Source organism: Dendrobates tinctorius, unplaced genomic scaffold, assembly GCF_039654945.1.
Source record: "Dendrobates tinctorius isolate UK_male_01 unplaced genomic scaffold, ASM3965494v1 ptg000125l, whole genome shotgun sequence".
NCBI lineage: Eukaryota > Metazoa > Chordata > Amphibia > Anura > Dendrobatidae > Dendrobates > Dendrobates tinctorius.
The window spans coordinates 15,700,462-15,722,677 of record NW_027361793.1 but is presented as its reverse complement, the minus strand read 5'-3'; the positions used below and the strand labels follow the sequence as shown (position 1 = coordinate 15,722,677).

General features: G+C 45.4%; 1 long non-coding RNA gene across 1 annotated transcript in view; it reads right to left on the bottom strand.

Annotated features, from left to right (window-relative positions):
• Positions 1-22,216, bottom strand: part of LOC141047002 (uncharacterized) — a 78,953-nt gene that overhangs the window by 54,284 nt on the left and 2,453 nt on the right. The gene's annotated exons all lie outside the window — the stretch shown is intronic.

Genomic DNA, 22,216 nt, shown 5'->3' with positions numbered 1-22,216 from the left:
CTCTTAACTCTTTAGAATAAATCAGACATCAGAGGTAGCGGGTACTGATATTTAACCGTTATCTTGTTAAGGGAACGATAATCAATACACAGTCTTAATGAACCATCTTTCTTGGCCACAAAAAAAACCCAGCACCTAAAGGTGATGAGGATGGTCTAATATGACCCTTCTCCAACGACTCCTTAATATAGGATCGCATAGCATCATGTTTGGGTACTGATAAGTTGAAAAGCCGACCCTTGGGAAATTTACACCCAGGCATCAACTCAATTGCACAGTCATAACTCCTATGAGGAGGTAAAAATGCAGACTTACTCTCACTAAATACATCAGAAAAATCGGCCAGATAATCAGGAATATCATGAGACTGAGGAGAGGTGGCGAAAACAGGAGCGTCCCTAAGAACACACTGGCAACCTCAACTCACCACATACCCAGATTTCGAATCCAAAACTGGATTATGAGTTTGCAACCAGGGAAAACCCAGAACGATAGTATCATGCAAATTATGCAGCACCAAAAATTTACAATTCTCTTGGTGGTCTGGGTAACTCGCATTATCACCTGGGTCCAAACCTGAGCTTTATTCTCCGCCAAAGGAGTAGCATCAATACCCCTCAAAGGAATAGGCGTCCGCAGAGGCGTCATGGAAAAACCACAACGCTTAGCATAGTCCAAATCCATCAGATTCAACGCTGCTCCTGAATCCACAAAAGCCTTAGTGGAAAATGTGGATAAGGAGCAGATCAGAGTAATTGCCAAAAGGAACTTAGGTTGTACACTGCCCACAGCAAATGTGTGTGCAAAACATTTCTCTCGTTTAGGGCAGACAGAAATAGTATGAGAGGCATCTCCACAGAAAAAACACAGCTTATTACGCCTTCTAAACTCCTGACGTTGCTCCCTAAACAAAACCCCATCACATTGCATAGGTTCAGACGTTTGTTCAAAAAGTGGCAGCGCCTCCCGTGTAGTTTTACGTTCACGTAAACGCCGATCAACTTGAATGACTTATGACATGGAATCATCCAGACCAGAGGGAACAGGAAATCCCACCATAACATCTTTTACGGTCTCTGATAAACCCTTCCGAAAGAGAGCTGCCAAAGCACTATCATTCCATGTAGTAAGGACCACCCACTTTCGGAATTTTTGACAGTATAACTCTGCAGAATCCTGACCCTGGTTTAATGCCAACAGGGTTCTCTCAGCTTGATCAACAGCATTAGGTTCATCATACAACAAACCCAAGGCTTGAAAAAATGCATCCACATTAGTAAGAATAGGATTTTCAGGTGTCAGAGAAAAAGCCCAATCCTGGGAATCGCCGCACAGCAAGGAGATGACAATTTTAACCTGCTGCACAGAGCTCCCTGATGAGTTAGGCTTCAAGGCAAGAAATAATTTACAATTATTCTTAAAATTCAAAAATTTAGACCGATCCCCAGAAAGCACATCAGGAGTAGGGATCTTAGGTTCAGCAGCATGTGACTGAATGAGGTAGGTGGAAATTCCCTGCACTTCAGCAGCAAGTTGCTCCACACGATCAGACAATTGCTTAATCTCCATTAGGGAAAAAAAATTCCTCCTACGGCCCCAGAGAAAAAGAGGAAAAAATACATATAAAAAAAAAATTCTGACACTTTTTTTTTTTTTACAACTTTTTCCTGCTTTTGAGTACCCTAGAATCTGCGGTATGGCTGGTGATTCTGTTATGAATGGGTCACCGAGGAGGAAAAAACCTAAACATGGTAAGCACAGAAAAACCAGAGGTTGGTAACTATGCAGATTGCAGATTCCTGATCCTAACCACACAACTAGCAGCAGCCGTGGAGCGTACCTACGATGAACCTAGATGCCTCGTCACGGCAGGAGGACTAAATAAGCCTAAAGCAAGAAAAGGGGAAAACTAACTGCCCCAGAGCAGACCCCAAAGGAATAGACAGCCCCCACACATGTATTGACGGTGAAACAAGATGAAAACACAAACACAGGCAGGAAAATAGGCTGAGCAAATGATGGGGCCCAAACTAACTAGAAAGGAGAGGAAAGGAAAGACACTGTCTGCAATCTGCCCAAAACCCTACAAAATAATGTCCAACACTTCTGATAACAAAATTAATCCTGAAGTCACTAGACTTCTCCCACTATATCAGCACTCTGAAATATTCTGAGACAGAGCAAAAAGAGGCCAATCTAATAAGGGACAAAAAGCAAATTGGCAAATACAGATAAATAAGAGTGGAAATTCAGCACAGCCCCAGGCGGGGCTGGCTGACCACACAAAAAAGTGAATAGAACAACAAAATCAAGTGTGAACATTAGCAGAGAAACTTAGCTTGAGCTGACTGGAACAGAGCTGAGAACCAAGACCTGACAAGCAGAAGGAGTCACCAGCACCAGAGTAGGGCGTCGGCTGTCTTAAATCCAATCTGAGATTCCTGAGGTCCAATCGTCATCCTCATTATCAGGTGGCAGATCTCTACTGATTAAATCAGCCTAACTACCTCCTGTTACCACCAGAGGGAGCCTGGAAGGAGAACTCACAACTGGTAGACCAGAAAATGAACTCACAACACGTCCCGCCGCTGCTGTTTGGTGAGAGAGTCATTTATTTTAACCTGTCCCCGCCTGTGTCCTTGGCCAGGGCCAGAGGGCCCTCTGTTGGTATGACTGGAGTCGCCTCCATGACCAAACATTCCCGGTCCTTCCAGACCTTTAGCAGGTTTACATGGTACAGCTGCTCGGGTTTCCTTTTTCCGGGTTGGTAAACTTTATAGTTCACTTCCCCCACTTTCCCCCGTATCTGATAAGGTCCTTGCCACTTGGCCATGAGTTTACTCTCTGGGGTGGGTACTAGTACCAACACCCGGTCCCCTTCTTTAAAGGTCCTGACCGTGGCCCTTTTATTATACATATGGCTCTGAGCAGCCTGCGCATCCAATAGATGCTCCTTTACTATGGGCCCCGCGACCGCAATCTGATCCTGCATTTTTGCCACATACTCGATGACACTCTTATGGGGAGTGGGCTCCTGTTCCCACGTCTCTTTGGCTACATCCAGCAATCCCCTCGGGTGCCTGCCATACAGTAGCTCAAATGGGGAGAACCCCATGGACGCCTGCGGTACCTCCCAGATGGCGAACATGAGATAGGGCAGTAACATGTCCCAATCCCTTCCATCCTTGGCGACCACTTTTTTTAGCATGGCTTTGAGGGTCTTATTAAACCTCTCCACCAACCCGTCGGTTTGTGGATGATACACCGATGTACGTAGCTGTTTAATTTGGAGCAACTTGCAGAGCTCCTTGGTCACTTTAGACATAAAAGGGGTTCCCTGATCTGTCAAGATCTCCTTGGGTAGCCCAAGGCGACAAAACATGGCAAACAGTCCCATGGCTATTAATTTAGCCGAGGTGTGGCGGAGCGGTATCGCCTCTGGATACCGGGTAGCATAGTCTGCGACTACCAATATGTGCTGGTGACCCCGGGGCGGATTTTACATCTGACCCTACCAGATCCATCACAATCCGCTCAAAAGGTACCTCTATAATGGACAGAGGCACCAATGGGTTCCGGTAGCTTGTAGTAGGCGAGGTCAGTTAGCACTCCAGACACGTCTCACAATACCTTTGGACCTCAGCGTAAACACCTGGCCAGAAGAACCACTGCAGTATGCGCTCCTGAGTCTTTTTGGCTCCCAAATGTCCTCCCAGCATGTGAGTGTGAGCCATGTCGAGCACCACTCGGCGGTATGGCTGGGGCACTACCAGCTGTTCTACCACCTCACTCCTGATTTTATCCACCCTGTACAGTCGCTCCTGGTTGATTACCATCCATGGGAACTCCATCTCCGCACCCGGTTGCTGGGCCACCCCATTTATCTCAATTACTCTCTCCCGTGCCCGTGCCAAAATGGGATCCTGGAGCTGAGCTGTCCCGAACTTACCAGAGGACAACTCTAGTTCAGGGATCGGTGGGGTCTCTTCGACCTCTCCTGCCAATACCTCTAAGGGAAACCTATCAGGGTTACATCCTGTCCCTAGATTGGCGACCCCTATGGCAGGTATCCCTGATTTGGCGTCTTCAGGTTCAGCGCACGGAATACCATTGTCCCTGAGAGGGTTAACTCTGGTCTCGCACAGGGACCAGAACAGGGGCAAGTCTCTTCCCAATATAGTCCCATATTTAAGAGTAATTACTACTCCCACCACATGTTTTGCTTCCCCACACGGGGTGGAGAACGTGACCTCCGCGGTCGGGTACTCTCGGTGGTCCCCATGTATGCACACCACCCCCACCTTACGCCAATCAGAACTGTCCCCAGCAACCAGGGACCCATGCACCATAGTTACCAAACTCCCGAGTCCAAGAGAGCATCCTGAGCTGACTGGGCCTTATGTGACAGCCGAAGTGGGGCAGTGTCCCGTATAAAGGTATAAAGTCTTGAGTGGCTATATACCGCTCCACCAGTCCTACCACCTGGTCCAGAGTGCCCGGGTCCCCTTGCCCCACCCAACGCTGTATGGCGGCTGGCAGGGCCCTCACCAGTTGGTCGACCACCACCCTATCTACGATCTGGATCGGGGTTAAAGTCTCAGGCTGTAGCCATTTTTTTACTAGTTGCAGTAAGTCATAAGCTTGAGACCGGGCTGGGCAAGTCTCAGAAAAGGACCACTGGAACACCCATTGGGCCCGCACATATGTATTAACCCCCAGTCGAGCAAGGATCTCACCTTTCAGCTTCCCATAGTCCAGGGCATCATCCCGACTGAGGTCCAGGTAGGCCTTTTGTGCATCTCCCGTCAAGAAGTTGGAGACCACCTCAGCCCACTGAGCCACCGGCAAGTTCTCCCGCTCTGCAGTGCGTTCAAAGATGGTGAGAAAAGCCTCCATGTCGTCCTCAGGTGCCATTTTTCTCAGCGCTGAACGGACCTTGTACCGGGCTTCCGATCGGTATGTGGTGGCTGGGGATCCTGCCTCTTGCAGAGCCGCAATCTCCTGCAGAATTAAATTATTGGTTTGCCGCTGCTCCTGTAGCTGCTGCTGCTGTTCCTATTGCAGCTTCTGCTGTCGCACCTGTGAGGCGGCCAACTGTCTCAGTATTTCCTCCATCTTAGCAGTCGGCTTAAGCTGCAGCTTTGTAGGCCTAAGATATGACATGCAACACGCTTTGGGTATGCCTCAATTCACACTGCCCACATTCTCCAACCAAATGTAAAGCAGCGGTGTCCACGCTGTGCCTTTATGAGGCAGTGACCCAGCAAGTACAAAACAGTAAGGTTTTTAATGTCCAACAAAACTCACTCACATTGTATCTTCCGGATCGCAGCTGGGTAAACAAAACGCCAGTCCAGGGCAGTTGCCATGAGCGACGTACTGCCGGGTATGCAGGGAGGGTTGCCAGTACCTTTGACTCCGCTGGCCCTCACAAAGGACGTGCTCTGCAGATAACCTGCTCTGTTTCCTCACCAGAGCAAAACTGACCAAATGAACCCTCCCAGCAGGGTTTTTTTTTTCCTTTTCCAATCTGTGGCCATAGGCCACTCATAAGACCTGGGCTGGAGGAAACGGACCGGACCCCACTACCTTCCTGCAGTCCGTTTCAAAAAGCCCATACTGGGTTTTCCTAAATAAACTCCATGGTCCAAATAGTTTAACCAGGTTTGAACTTACTTTTATTCTGCACTGCGAGTCATAGACACATTGCTGTGATCACAAGGCATTCCAGTGGATCTAATACATTTCAGAGCACATCCTGGGGGACACATAGCGACCCTCACATATGACACCGGGCACTGCCTCACATATGCAAGAAAACATAGCAATTAGGGTGCAGAAAAAACATCAACAAGTGCTCTGGACTGATGAGTCAAAATCTTATGATGAGTCACAATTTCTGCAGGTTACAGTGAAGCATTTTGCAAGTTCTCTGTAAGTTTAGGGCTGCATTTCAGTAAATGGGAGTTGGGGATTTGGCCATTGTCCTCAGTGCTAATAAATAAGGGCAGATAATTATCCATCATGCAATTTCAGCACGGAGGAATATACCATATTTTTTGGACTATAATACACATCCCCCAAATGGGGGGATGTATTATAGTACAAATGCAGGCTTACCAGGGGTTGCAGTGGTGGTGGAACAGGGTTCCTTCCTCAGTGAGCCAGCAGCGGCAGAAGTGCAGTACACATTGTTTTCCCGGCGGCCATTTTCCTGAAGCTGTGGGCCGCTGGACGTGGAGTAAGGGTATATTGGGATCTCGGCCCAGACTAAAACTCAATGTGTGCACATGCCGCTTCCAGTGGCCATGTTCCTTAGGCTGTGGGCTTCAAGACAATGGCCAATGGAGGCCACATGTGTGCAAATTGAGATCTTGGTTGGCCAAGATCCCAATCTGTCCATGCGCTGTCTCCGACAGCCCACGGCTTCAGGAAAGTGGCCTCCGGGAAACCAATGATGTAGTTCACTCTGCTCACCACCAACACTGGGCGCAGCATTGCCACACTTCTGATGCTGGCTCCCTGAGGAAGAGACCCGGCCCCATGCAACGCACCCTGCTCTGCCACATGGACCAACACCAACACTGGGCCCACAGCACTGCACTGCTGAGATATCCCCTCCTCCCACACAGGGCCCGCAGTTTGCCCTACTTCTGCCCCCGTTATCTTTCTGAGGAAGGGACCATGTCTCAAGTGACATAAGATGGACACCCATCTTATAAAAATCTTTTTTTTCCCATTTACCACCCCAAAACCTGAAAAATATGGTAATTGGAGTTGATGATACGGCCCCTCACAGTGCCTTGATTTTAAAATCTGTCTATGATTTCATTAATAGACAAGGATTTGTGTTATGAATGAGTCACCGGAGGAGGAAAAAACAAAAATACAAGCTAAGTCCAGAAAACCGGAGAGGTTGGTAGCTAGCGGATTGCAGACCCCTGATCCAATTCACAACAACTAACAGTAGCCGTGGGGTGTTCCTACGGTGGTCCTAGACACCTCGTTCACAGCCGGAGAACTAAATAAACCTAAAGAAAGAAAGGGATAATCTAAACTGCCCCAGAGCAGACACCAAAGCAATAGACAGCCCCCAACATGTATTGACGGTGAAAACAGATGAAAACACAAACACAGATAGAAAGACAGGCTGAGCAAACAATGAGGCCCTCACTAACTAGATAGGACAGGAAAGCAACTGTCTGCAATCACGCAAAACCCTGCCAAAAATAATGTCCAACACGTCTGATAGAAAAGGCCCTGAAGTCACTAGACTTCAAAATCACTATATCAGCACTCAGGTATATTCTGAAAACAGAGCAAAGAGATCAACTGATCAGAGACAAAAATGGAGTTCAGCCAGTCCCAACCAGGGCTGGCTGAACACAAACACTAAGTAAACCAGACAAAATCTCATGGAACAATAGCAGAGCAAAAACTTAGCTTTAGTAGACCGGACTAAACTGGAGGCCAGAGCTCAGAGCGGAGAGGATCACCAGCAACCCAGCAGGGCGTCGGCAGCCTTATATCCACTCAGAGATTCCGGATGTCCAATCACACTCCACCTGTTCAGATGACAGGTTTTTCCCATCCAAATCAATTTCACTACCTCCTTTCACCAGCAGAGGGAGTTCATCGGACATCAAAGGTAAAGGAGAAAATGAGCTCATAACAGTACCTCCCCCTTGAGGAGGGGTCACCGAACCCTCATCCACGCCACCAGGGCGATCAGGATGGGCCCGATGAAAAGCACGAACCAATCTTTCGGCATGAATATCGGATGCAGAGACCCAAGAATTATCCTCCTGGCCATAACCCTTCCACTTAACCAAATACTGGAGTCTCCGTCTAGCCTGATGAGAATCCAGTATCTTCTCAACCTCATATTCCACATTACCTTCAACCAATACAGGGTCAGGAGGTGCCACCACAGGAACTACTGGCTCAACAAACCTCTTTAACAGAGACTTATGAAACACGTTATGGTTCTTGAATGTAACAGGAAGAGCCAATCGAAAAGAGACCGGATTGAGAATCTCCAAAATCTTGTAAGGTCCAATAAATCTAGGTTTAAACTTTGGAGAAGCCACCTTCATAGAGATATTCTTTGATAACAACCAAACCATATCACCCACCTTAAACCGGGGACCAATGGTCCTATGCCGGCTGGAAAACCGCTGGGCCTTTTCCTGGGAGAGAGACAACTTATCCACCACTTGGTCCCAGATCTGGTGCATTCTTTCCACCACAGTGTCAACACCTGGGCAGGTAGAAGACTCCACCTGCCCTGAAGAGAATCGAGGATGAAACCCAAAGTTACAAAAAAAAGGTGACATCAAAGAGGCAGAACTAGCTCTATTATTTAAAGCAAATTTGGCCAAGGGCAAAAATGAAACCCAATCATCCTGATCAGCAGAAATAAAACATTTCAAATAAGACTCCAAAGTCTGGTTTGTTCTCTCCGTCTGCCCATTGGTCTGAGGGTGAAATGCAGAGGAGAAGGACAACTGAATTCCCAGCTTGGAACAAAACATCCTCCAAAATCTAGAAACAAACTGAACTCCTCTATCAGACGCAACGTTCTCAGGAATCCCATGCAAGCGAACCACCTGTTGCAAAAACAAGGGCACCAACTCTGAGGAAGATGGCAACTTAGGGAGTGGTACAAGATGGACTATCTTAGAGAATCTATCACAAATCACCCAAATAACAGTCATTCTCTGAGAGACAGGCATATCAGAAATAAAATCCATTGAAATATGGGTCCACGGCCTCCTGGGCACCGGCAAAGGCATCAACAACCCACTAGAGCGAGAACAAGGTTTAGACCGGGAGCAAGTCCCACAGGACTGCACAAAGTTCCTGACATCACGAGACAAGGCGGGCCACCAAAAGGACCGACTAACCAAATCTCTAGTATCAAAAATACCTGGATGACCAGCCAATGCAGAGCAATGAACTTCAGACATTACTCTCTTCCTCCACTGGTCATGAACATACAATTTTCCAATGGGACAACGCTCAGGTTTGTCCTCCTGAAACTCTTCCAGAGCACGTCTCAAATCGGGCGAGATGGCAGAAAGAACTATCCCCTCACCTAAGATGGTAGCAGGCTTGGTCACAATAGGAGAATTAGCAAATAAACTCCTAGAGAGGGCGTCTGCCTTGACATTCTTAGTGCCCGGAAGAAAAGAGACCACAAAATCAAAACATGTGAAAAACAAGGCCTACCTAGCCTCTCTAGAATTCAAGCGTTTGGCCGACTCAAGGTAAATCAAATTCTTGTGGTCAGTAAGGACCACGACTTGATGTTTAGCTCCCTCCAACCAATGTCTCCACTCCTCAAATGCCCATTTCATGGCTAACAGTTCCCGATTCCCCACATCATAGTTGCGTTCGGATGGGGAGAACTTTGGGGAAAAGAAAGCACAGGGATTCATTTTAGATGTTACCAGATCTTTTTGAGACAAAACAGCTCCTGCACCAATCTCAAAAGCGTCCACCTCTACCTGAAACGGGAGTGAGACATCAGGTTGCCGCAAAACTGGAGCAGAAGTGAACCTCCGCTTCAGCTCCTGAAAGGAAGAATCAGCCACTGGAGACCAATTCAGCACATCAGCACCCTTCTTAGTCAGATCAGTCAATGGTTTGGCAATACCAGAAAAATTAGCTATAAATTTACGATAAAAATTAGCAAAACCCAAAAACTTCTGGAGGGCCTTCAAAGAAGTGGGCTGAACCAAATCATAAATGGCCTGTACCTTGGCCGGGTCCATTTCAATAGTTGACGGAGACAAAATAAATCCCAAAAATGAAATCCTCTGTACACCAAAAAGGCATTTCGATCCCTTAACATACAGGGAATTCTCCCTCAAAATCCGGAACACAGTCCGAACATGTTCCACATGAGAGTCCCAATCCCTGGAAAAGATCAAAATATCATCCAGATAGATGATCAAAAATGTATCCACAAAGTCCCGGAAAATATCATTCATGAAGCACTGGAAGACAGAAGGGGCATTAGTGAGCCCAAAAGGCATCACCAGGTACTCAAAATGTCCCTCTGGAGTATTAAACGCTGTCTTCCATTCATCCCCATGCTTTATGCGAATAAGATTATATGCCCACCTGAGGTCAAGCTTGGTAAACCAGCAAGCACCTTTCACTCTGGAGAATAGATCAGAAATCAGGGGTAACGGATACTGATATTTAACAGTAATTTTGTTGAGGGAACGATAGTCAATACAAGGCCTTAATGAACCATCTTTCTTGGCCACGAAAAAAAAACCAGCACCCAAGGGTGAAGAGGATGGTCTAATATGACCCTTCTCCAACGACTCCTTAATATAAGATCGTATAGCCTCGTGCTCGGGTACAGGTAAATTGAAAAGTCGACCCTTGGGAAATTTACACCCAGGGTTCAACTCAATTGCACAGTCATAACTCCTATGAGGAGGCAAAGACGCAGACTTATTCTCACTAAATACATCATAAAAATCAGCCAAATAGTCAGGAACATCATGCGACTGGGGAGAGGTGGAGAAAACAGGAGCGTCACCAAGAGCACACCGAAAACCCCAACTCACTACAGACACAGATTTCCAATCCAAATCTGGATTATGGATTTGCAACCAGGGAAATCCCAGAACAATGGTATCATGCAAATTATGCAACACCAAAAATCTGCAATTTTCTTGATGGTCTGAATCATAGAATCATAGAATCGTAGAGTTGGAAGGGACCTCCTGGGCCATCTGGTCCAACCCCCTGCTCAAAGCAGGATTCGCTAAATCATCCCAGTTAGATGTCTGTCCAGCCTCTGTTTGAAGACTTCCATTGAAGGAGAACTCACCACTTCTCGTGGCAGCCTGTTCCACTCATTGATCACTCTAACTGTCAAAAAGTTTTTTCTAATATCTAATCTGTGTTTCCTCCCATTCAGCTTCATCCCATTGCTTCTAGTCTTTCCTTGTGCAAATGAGAATAAAGTTGATCCTTCTACAATGTGACAGCCCTTTAGATATTTGTAGACAGCTATTAAGTCTCCTCTCAGTCTTCTCTTTTGCAAACTAAACATTCCCAAATCCTGCAACCTTTCCTCATAAGACAGGGTTTGCAGACCGGTCACCATTCTGGTCGCTCTTTTCTGAACTTGCTCCAGTTTGTTGATGTCTTTTTTAAAATGTGGTGCCCAAAATTGGACACAATATTCCAGATGAGGTCTGACCAAAGAGGAGTAGAGGGAAATAATTACTTCACGTGATCTAGACTGTATGCTTCTGTTAATACATCCTAGAATTGCATTTGCCTTTTTTGCTGCTGCATCACACTGTTGACGCATGTTGTCTGGGGCGACCCGCGTTACCACCTGGGTCCAAAACTGAGGTTTATTATTCGCCAAAGGAGTAGCATCAATACCCCTCAAAGGGATAGGCGTCCGCAGAGGTGTCATAGGAAACCCACAACGTTTAGCAAAATCCAAGTCCATCAGGTTCAGAGCCGCTCCCGAATCCACAAAAGCCTTAGCGGAAAATGTAGACAGGGAAGAGATCAGAGTAATTGACAGAAGAAACTGAGGTTGAACAGCACCCACAGCAAATGTGTGTGCAAAATGTTTCTCTCGTTTAGGGCAGACAGAAATCATATGAGAGGCATCTCCACAGAAAACACACAGCTTATTACGCCTTCTGAACTCCTGACGTTGCGCCCTAGACAAAACTCTATTACATTGCATAGGTTCAGACATTTGTTCAACAGGTGGCAACATTTCTCACGTACTTTTAGGTTCATGTAAACGCCGATCAACCTGAATGGCTAATGACATAGAATCGTCAAGACCAGAGGGAACAGGAAATCCCACCATAGTATCTTTTACGGTTTCTGACAAACCCTTCTGAAAGAGAGCTGCCAAGGCACCATCATTCCAGGTAGTAAGGACCACCCACTTTCGGAATTTTTGACAGTACAGTCATAGCCAAAAGTTTTGAGAATGACACAAACATTTTATTTTCACATGATCTGCTGGCCTCTGGTTTTTATGTGTGTTTGTCAGATGTTTTTATCACATACAGAAATATAATTGCAATCATATTATGAGTAGCAAAAGGTTATATTGACAGTTAGAATGAGTTAATGCAGCAAGTCAATATTTGCAGTGTTGACCCTTCTTCTTCAGGACCTCAGCAATTCTCCCTGGCATGCTCTCAATCAACTTCTGGATCAAATCCTGACTGATAGCAGTCCATTCTTGCAAAATCAATGCTTTTATTTTGTCTGAATTTGAAGGTTTTTGTTTGTCCACCCGTCTCTTGATGATTGACCACAAGTTCTCAATGGGATTAAGATCTGGGGAGTTTCCAGGCCATGGTCCCAAAATCTCTATGTTTTGTTCCCTGAGCCATTTAGTTATCATCTTTGCTTTATGGCAAGGTGCTCCATCATGTTGAAAAAGGCATTGTTGATCGCCAAACTGCTCTTGGACGGTTGGGAGAAGTTGCTCTTGGAGGACATTCTGGTACCATTCTTTATTCATGGCTGTGTTTTTAGGCAAGACTGAGAGAGAGCCCATTCCCTTGGCTGAGAAGCAACCCCACACATGAATGGTTTCAGGATGCTTGACAGTTGGCATGAGACAAGACTGGTGGTAGCGCTCACCTGGTCTTCTCCGAATAAGCCGTTTTCCAGATATCCCAAACAATCAAAAAGGGGATTCATCAGAGAAAATGACTTTACCCCAGTCCTCAGCAGTCCACTCCCTGTACCTCTTGCAGAATATCAGTCTGTCCATGAGGTTTTTCCTGGAGAGAAGTGGCTTCTTTGCTGCCCTCCTTGAGACCAGGCCTTGCTCCAAGAGTCTCCGCCTCACAGTGCGTGCAGATGCACTCACACCTGCCTGCTGCCATTCCTGAGCAAGCTCTGCACTGCTGGGAGCCCGATCCCACAGCTGAAACACTTTTAAGAGACGGTCCTGGCGCTTGCTGGTCTTTCTTGGGCGCCCTGGAGCCTTTTTGGCAACAAGGGAACCTCTCTCCTTGAAGTTCTTGATGATGCGATAGATTGTTGACTGAGGTTAGTGCAGGAGTAGCACTGCTGCAGCAAGGCATGTCCTCTGAAAGCCGGATGAGTGTCTGCTCCAGCAAGGGGGGAAATAGGAGAGCAGGGCAGGCCAGACAGGTTCTGGTAGTGGGAGACTCAATTATTAGGGGAACAGATAGGGCAATCTGTCACAAAGACAGGGATCGTCGAACGGTGTGCTGCCTACCTGGCGCTCGAGTCCGACACATCGCTGATCCGGTTGACAGATTACTGGGAGGGGCTGGTGAGGATCCAGCGGTCATGGTGCACATTGGCACAAATGACAAAGTTAGAAGTAGGTGGAAGGTCCTTAAAGATGATTTCAGGGAATTAGGCTGTAAGCTTAGAGCAAGGACCTCCAAGGTGGTATTTTCGGAAATACTTCCTGTACCACGTGCCACGCCAGAGAGGCAATGGGAGATTAGGGAGGTTAATAAGTGGCTCAGGAATTGGTGTAGGAAGGAGGGGTTTGGGTTCCTGCAGAACTGGGCCGACTTCTCAGTTGGCTACAGGCTCTACGCTAGGGACGGGTTGCACCTCAATGGGGAGGGTGCAGCTGTGCTGGGGGAGAAAATGGCTAGAAGGTTGGAGGAGTGTTTAAACTAGGGACGGGGGGGAGGGTATTCCTTTTATAGGAGGGGAAGACAGTGCAGCTAGAGACCTGGGCACAAATAATGAAATTGGGGGTGGGGGTGGCATGGGGGGTGGGGTTAGAACAGTTAATAATTTAAGAAAGAATAGAGGTACAGAGAGATACATAAAGTGCATGTATACTAATGCCAGAAGCCTCGCCAACAAGATGAAGGAATTGGAGTTAATGTTGTTGGAGCATAATTATGACATGGTGGGGATATCTGAGACATGGCTGGACGAGAGCCATGACTGGGCTGTTAATGTACAGGGTTATAGTCTGTTCAGAAATGACCGTACTAATAAACGAGGGGGAGGCGTGTGTTTATATGTAAAATCATCCTTAAAACCCATCCTTCGTGATAATATATATGAATCTAATGAAAATGTAGAGTCCCTGTGGGTAGAGATAAGGGGAGGGGGGAAAAATAATAAATTACTGATAGGGGTTTGTTATAAGTCTCCAAAAATAATGGAAGCAACAGAGAATATCCTTATAAAGCAAATAGATGAAGCTGCGACTCAAGGAGAAGTCATTATTATGGGGGACTTCAACTACCCTGAAATACATTGGGGAACCGAAACCTGCAGTTCCAGCAAAGGTAATAGGTTTTTGACAACTATGAGAGACAATTACCTTTCACAACTGGTTCAGGACCCAACAAGAGGGGGGGCACTGCTAGACCTAATATTATCCAACAGGCCAGACCGCATATCAAATGTAAGGGTTGGGGGTCACTTGGGTAATAGTGATCACAAATTAATAAGTTTTCATGTATCCTTTAATAAGATGTGTAGTAGAAGGGTTACAAGGACACTAAACTTCAGGAAAGCAAATTTCCAACGGATGAGAGATGATCTTGCTGCAATTAACTGAGACGATATCCTGAGACATAAAAATACACAAAGAAAATGGGAGACGTTTATTAGCATTCTGAATAGGACCTATGTACAATATATACCGTATGGGAATAAACATGCTAGAAATAGGAGGAAACCACTATGGCTAAATAGAGCTGTAAGGGGTGCAATAAGAGATAAAAATAAAGCATTTAAAGAATTAAAGCAAGTAGGTAGTGATGAGGCATTAACTAAATACAGAAGATTAAATAAATTCTGTAAAAAGCAAATCAAAACAGCAAAGATTGAGACAGAGAGACTCAATGCCAGAGAAAGTAAAAATAATCCCAAAATATTCTTTAACTACATAAATAGTAAGAAGCTAAAAAATGATAATGGTGGCCCCCTTAAAAATAGTCTGGGTGAAATGGTGGAGGAGGATGAGGAAAAAGCCAATATGCTAAATGACTTTTTTTCCGACAGTGTTTACACAAGAAAATCCCATGACGGATAACATGATCAAGGATAAAAATTGTCCATTATATGTCACCTGCTTAACCCAGCAGGAAGTACGGCGGCGTCTAAAAATCACTAAAATTGACAAATCCCCGGGCCCGGATGGGATACACCCCCGAGTACTGCAGGAATTAAGCACAGTCATAGATAGACCATTATTTTTAATCTTTAAAGATTCCATAATAACAGGGTCTGTACCACAGGACTGGCGTATAGCAAATGTGGTGCCAATATTCAAAAAGGGGACAAAAACTGAACTTGGAAATTATAGGCCAGTGAGTTTAACTTCAACTGTGGGTAAAATCCTGGAGGGTTTTCTAAGAGATACTATACTGGAGTATCTGGAGAAGAATAAAGTTATGACCCAATATCAACATGGGTTTACAAGGGACCGTTCCTGTCAGACTAATCTGATAAGCTTTTATGAAGAGGTAAGTTCCGGACTGGACCAAGGGAATGCAGTGGACGTGGTGTACATGTACTTTTCAAAAGCTTTTGATACAGTGCCACACAAAAGGTTGATACATAAAATGAGAACAATGGGGATAGGGGAAAATATGTGTAGGTGGGTTAAGAGCTGGCTCAGGGATAGGAAACAAAGGGTGGTTATTAATGGAGCACACTCGGACTGGGTCACAGTTAGCAGTGGGGTACCACAGGGGTCAGTTTTGGGCCCGCTTCTTTTTAACATATTTATTAATTACCTTGTAAGGGGCATAGAGAGTAGAATTTCAATATTTGCAGATGACACTAAACTCTGCAGGGTAATCAATACAGAGGAGGACAATTTTATATTACAGGAGGATTTATGTAAACTAGAAGCTTGGGCTGATAAATGGCAAATGAGCTTTAATGGGGATAAATGTAAGGTCATGCACTTGGGTAGAACGAACAAGATGTATAATTATGTGCTTAATTGTAAAACACTGGGCAAAACAGTCACTGAAAAAGACCTGGGTGTATGGGTGGACAACAAACTCACATTTAGTGGCCAGTGTCAGGCAGCTGCTGCAAAGGCAAATAAAATAATGGGATGCATTAAAAGAGGCATAGATGCTCAGGAGGAGAACATAATTTTACCTCTATATAAGTCACTAGTGCGACCTCACTTAGAATACTGTGTACAGTTCTGTTCTCCGGTGTATAAGAAAGACATAGCTGAACTGGAGCGGGTGCAGAGAAGAGCGACCAAGGTTATTAGGGAACTGGGGGGTCTGCAATACCAAGACAGGTTATTACACTTGGGGTTATTTAGTTTGGAGAATCGAAGGCTTAGGGGTGATCTTATTACAATGTATAAATATATGCGGGGACAATACCAAGACCTTTCTAATGATCTTTTTACTCTTAGACCTGTGACGGGGACAAGGGGGCATCCACTACGTCTGGAGGAAAGAAGGTTTAAGCATAATAACAGATGCGGATTCTTTACTGTACGAGCAGTGAGACTATGGAACTCTCTGCCATATGATGTTGTTATGAGTGATTCCCTACTAAAATTTAAGAGGGGACTGGATGCCTTTCTTGAAAAGTATAATATTACAGGGTATATACACTAGTTTCCTTAGTGTTGCGTTGATCCAGGGAGCTAGTCTGATTGCCGTATGTGGAGTCGGGAAGGAATTTTTTTCCCCAATGTGAAGCTTACTGTTTGCCACATGGGGTTTTTTTGCCTTCCTCTGGATCAACATATTAGGGCAAGTTAGGATAGGATATGGGTTGAAATAGATGGACTTAAAGTCTCCCTTCAACCTTAATTACTATGTTACTATGAGGTGCAATCTTTCTAGCTGCGATACTCTTCCCTGTTAGGCCATTTTTGTGCAGTGCAATGATGACTGCACGTGTTTCTTTAGAGATAACCATGGTTAACAGAAGAGAAACAATGATGCCAAGCACCAGCCTCCTTTTAAAGTGTCCAGTGGTGTCATTCTTACTTAATCATGACAGATTGATCTCCAGCCCTGTCCTCATCAACACCTACATCTGTGTTAATGGAGCAATCACTGAAACGATGTTAGCTGGTCCTTTTAAGGCAGGGCTGCAATGATGTTGAAATGTGTTTTGGGGATAAAGTTCATTTTCTAGGCAAATATTGACTTTGCAAGTAATTACTGTTAAGCTGGTCACTCTTTATAACATTCTGGAGTATATGCAAATTGCCATTAGAAAAAATGAAGCAATAGACTTTGTAAAAATTAATATTTGTGTCATTCTCAAAACTTTTGGCCATGACTGTATAACTCTGCACAATCCTGACCCTGGCTCAATGCCAACAGGGCTTTCTCAGGTTGATCAATAGCATTAGGTTCATCATATAACAACCTCAAGGCTTGAAAAAATGCATCCACATTAGTTAGAATAGGATCATCAGGTGTCAAAGAAAACGCCCAATCCTGGGGATCGCCGCGCAGCAAAGAGATGACAATTTTAACCTGCTGCGCAGAGCAGGCTTCGAGGCAAGAAATAATTTACAATTATTCTTAAAATTCAAAAATTTAGACCGATCCCCAAAAAACACATCAGGAGTAGGAATCTTTGGTTCAGCAGCATGTGAATGAGCAAGATAGGTGGAAATTCCCTGTACTTCAGCAGCCAGCTGCTCCACACGATCAGACAATTGCTTAATCTCCATTAAGAAAATTCCTCCTACGGCGCCAGAGAAAAAGAGGAAAAAATATACAAAAAAAAAATTCTGACACTTTTCTTTTTTTTTACAATTCTTTCCTGCTATTGTTGAGTACCCTAGAATCTGCGGTATGGCTGGTGATTCTGTTATGAATGAGTCACCGGAGGAAGAAAACACAAAAATACGAGCTAAGTCCAGAAAACCGGAGAGGTTGGTAGCTAGCGGATTGCAGACCCCTGATCCTATTCACAACAACTAACAGTAGCCGTGGGGTGCTCCTATGGTGGTCCTAGACACCTCATTCACAGCCGGAGAACTAAATAAACCTAAATAAAGAAAGGGGAAATCTAAACTGCCCCAGAGCAGACCCCAAAGCAATAGAGAGCCCCCAACATGTATTGACGGTGAAAACAGATGAAAACACAAACACAGACAGAAAGACAGGCTGAGCGAACGATGGGGCCCTCACTAACTAGATAGGACAGGAAAGAAAAGCAACTGTCTGCAATCACGCAAAACCCTGCCAAAAATAATGTCCAACACGTCTGATAGAAAAGGCCCTGAAGTCACTAGACTTCAAAATCACTATATCAGCACTCAGGTATATTCTGAAAACAGAGCAAAGAGATCAACTGATCAGAGACAAAAATGGAGATCAGCCAGTCCCAACCAGGGCTGGCTGAACACAAACACTAAGTAAACCAGACAAAATCTCATGGAACAATAGCAGAGCAAAAACTTAGCTTTAGTAGACAGGACTAAACTAGAGGCCAGAGCTCAGAGCAGAGAGGATCACCAGCAACCCAGCAGGGCGTCGGCGGCCTTATATCCACTCAGAGATTCCGGATGTCCAATCACACTCCACCTGTTCAGATGACAGGTTTTTCCCATCCAAATCAATTTCACTACCTCCTTTCACCAGCAGAGGGAGTTCATCGGACATCAAAGGTGAAGGAGAAAATGAGCTCATAACAGATTTGTGAAAGTTTACAGCTACAGTAGATCTGTGGTGAATTCTCCAATATATTTGTAACAATCTCTCTTCTGGTTTCATTCAAAAAACTGCATGCAAATGTACCTAGAAAAATTAATGCATTGATGCAATTTTATAGCAAAAAAAGTGGTAACACTAGTGTTGAGCATTCCGATACCGCAAGTATCGGGTATCGGCCGATACTTGCTGTATCGGAATTCCGATACCGACTTCCGATATTTTTTCAATATCGGAATTCGGCATCGGAATCGGAAGTTCAAAGTTGATTGACAGACTGACGTCATCATGATGCGCGGTGTGTGCGCATCATGATGCGCCGTCATTTCGGGCCTTCCGGGGGTCTCTGCCGGCCTGCCGGGGGGCTGTGCCGGCCTGCCGGGGGGGCTGTGTGGACTGCCCGGGGTCTGTACCGGCCTGCCGGGGGGCTGTGCCGGCCTGCCGGTGGTCTGTGCACCCTGTGGGGGTCTGTGCCGGCCTGCCGGGGGGCTGTGCCGGCCTGCCGGGGGGCTGTGCAGGCTCCGGGGGGCTGTGCCGGCCTGCCGGGGGGCTGTGCCGGCCTGCCGGGGGGCTGTGCAGGCTCCGGGGGGCTGTGCCGGCCTGCCGAGGGGCTGTGCCGGCCTGCCGGTGGTCTGTGCAGGCTTCGGGGGTCAGTGCAGGCATCGTCCGATGGGACTACAAGTCCCATCGGGCGATGCCTGCTACCTTGACAGTGATTGACACATTAGCCAATGATGGGACAGTAGTAGTCCCATCATCCGGCTAATGTGTTAAATGTAAAAAAAAAAAAAAAATTACATGTTACATACATACAACATGCATACTACATACATGCTACATTCATACTACATACATGCTACATTCATACTACATAAATACTACATGCAACATACATACTACATATATACTACATACATACTAGATATATACTACATGCATGCTACATACATACTACATGCTACATACATACCACATACATACTACATACATGCTACATACTACATACATACTACATACATACTACATACATGCTACATGCATGCTACATACATACTACATGCATGCTACATACATACTATATGCATGCTACATACATACTACATGCATGCTACATACATACTACATGCTACATACATACCACATACATACTACATATATACTACATGCATGCTACATACATACTACATGCATGCTACATACATACTACATGCATGCTACATACATACTACATGCTACATACATACATACTACATATATACTACATGCATGCTACATACATACTACATGCTACATACATACCACATACATACATGCTACATACATACTACATATATACTACATGCATGCTACATACTACATGCATGCTACATACATACTACATGCTACATACATACATACATACTACATATATACTACATGCATGCTACATACATACTGCATGCTACATGCATGCTACATACATACTACATACATACTACATACATACCACATATATACTACATACATACAATACATTCATACAATACATACATAGACATACAGTACATATAACATAGAGTAACATACTTACCAATACTTGTCACATTGTTCCCCGAAGCCATTGTCGTCTACGGAATAAATATTAACATAACAAACCACAAAAATACTCACCCACGATCCGAAGCAGTCCACGAGTGTGTCCCACGACGATCTTGGGTAGAGAACTGCAGCATCAGATGATGCTGCCGTTCTCTACGGGCTGCAGGAATCCAATGACGGAAGGTAGGTATCCTTCCGCACTGTATTCCTCCGCCACTTAAAAAAAAAAAAGTCCCTAGTCTCACTTTATGCCATTGCTGCGTGGGAAATTCCCACACAGCAATGGCATAAAGTGAGACTAGGGACTTTTTTTTTTTAAGTGGCGGAGGAATACAGTGCGGAAGGATACCTACCTTCCGTCATTGGATTCCTGCAGCCCGTAGAGAACGGCAGCATCATCTGATGCTGCAGTTCTCTACCCAAGATCGTCGTGGGACACACTCGTGGACTGCTTCGGATCGTGGGTGAGTATTTTTGTGGTTTGTTATGTTAATATTTATTCCGTAGACGACAATGGCTTCGGGGAACAATGTGACAAGTATTGGTAAGTATGTTACTCTATGTTATATGTACTGTATGTCTATGTATGTATTGTATGAATGTATTGTATGTATGTAGTATATATGTGGTATGTATGTAGTATGTATGTAGTATGTATGTAGCATGCATGTAGCATGCAGTATGTATGTAGCATGCATGTAGTATATATGTAGTATGTATGTAGCATGCATGTAGTATATATGTAGTATGTATGTAGCATGCATGTAGTATGTATGTGGTATGTATGTAGCATGTAGTATGTATGTAGCATGCATGTAGTATATATGTGGTATGTATGTAGCATGTAGTATGTATGTAGCATGCATGTAGTATATATGTAGTATGTATGTAGCATGCAGTATGTATGTAGCATGCATGTAGTATATATGTAGTATGTATGTAGCATGTAGTATGTATGTAGCATGCATGTAGTATGTATGTAGTATGTAGCATGTAGTATGTATGTAGCATGCATGTAGTATATATGTAGTATGTATGTAGTATATATGTAGTATGTATGTTGCATGTAGTATTTATGTAGTATGAATGTAGCATGTATGTAGTATGAATGTAGCATGTATGTAGTATGCATGTTGTATGTATGTAGCATGTAATTTTTTTTTTTTTTTTTTTTTTACATTTAACACATTAGCCGGATGATGGGACTACTACTGTCCCATCATTGGCTAATGTGTCAATCACTGTCATGGTAGCAGGCATCGCCCGATGGGACTTGTAGTCCCATCGGACGATGCCTGCACAGACCCCCGAAGCCTGCACAGACCACCGGCAGGCCGGCACAGCCCCCCGGCAGGCCGGCACAGCCCCCCGGATCCTGCACAGCCCCCCGGCAGGCCGGCACAGCCCCCCGGAGCCTGCACAGCCCCCCGGCAGGCCGGCACAGCCCCCCGGAGCCTGCACAGCCCCCCGGCAGGCCGGCACAGACCACCGGAGCCTGCACAGACCCCCTGGCAGGCCGGCACAGCCCCCCGGAGCCTGCACAGCCCCCCGGCAGGCCGGCACAGCCCCCCGGCAGGCCGGCACAGCCCACCGGAGCCTGCACAGCCCCCCGGCAGGCCGGCACAGACCACCGGAGCCTGCACAGACCCCCTGGCAGGCCGGCACAGCCCCCCGAAAGGCCCGTACAGACCCCAGAGAGGCTGTACAAGGGCAGGAAAGGGTTTTTCTTATTCCGATACCGGAAGTCCCATAGACTTGAATGGGACTTCCGGTATCGGAATCGGCGATACCGATACTTTTTTTAAAGATCGGCCGATACCATCCGATACGATACTTTGAAGTATCGGACGGTATCGCTCAACTCTAGGTAACACCAAATACTGATTAAATTTCGACTTGCCTCTTGTTCATTCACTTTGTATTTTGTTAATTGCTAAAAAAAGTCTATGAAGACTTCT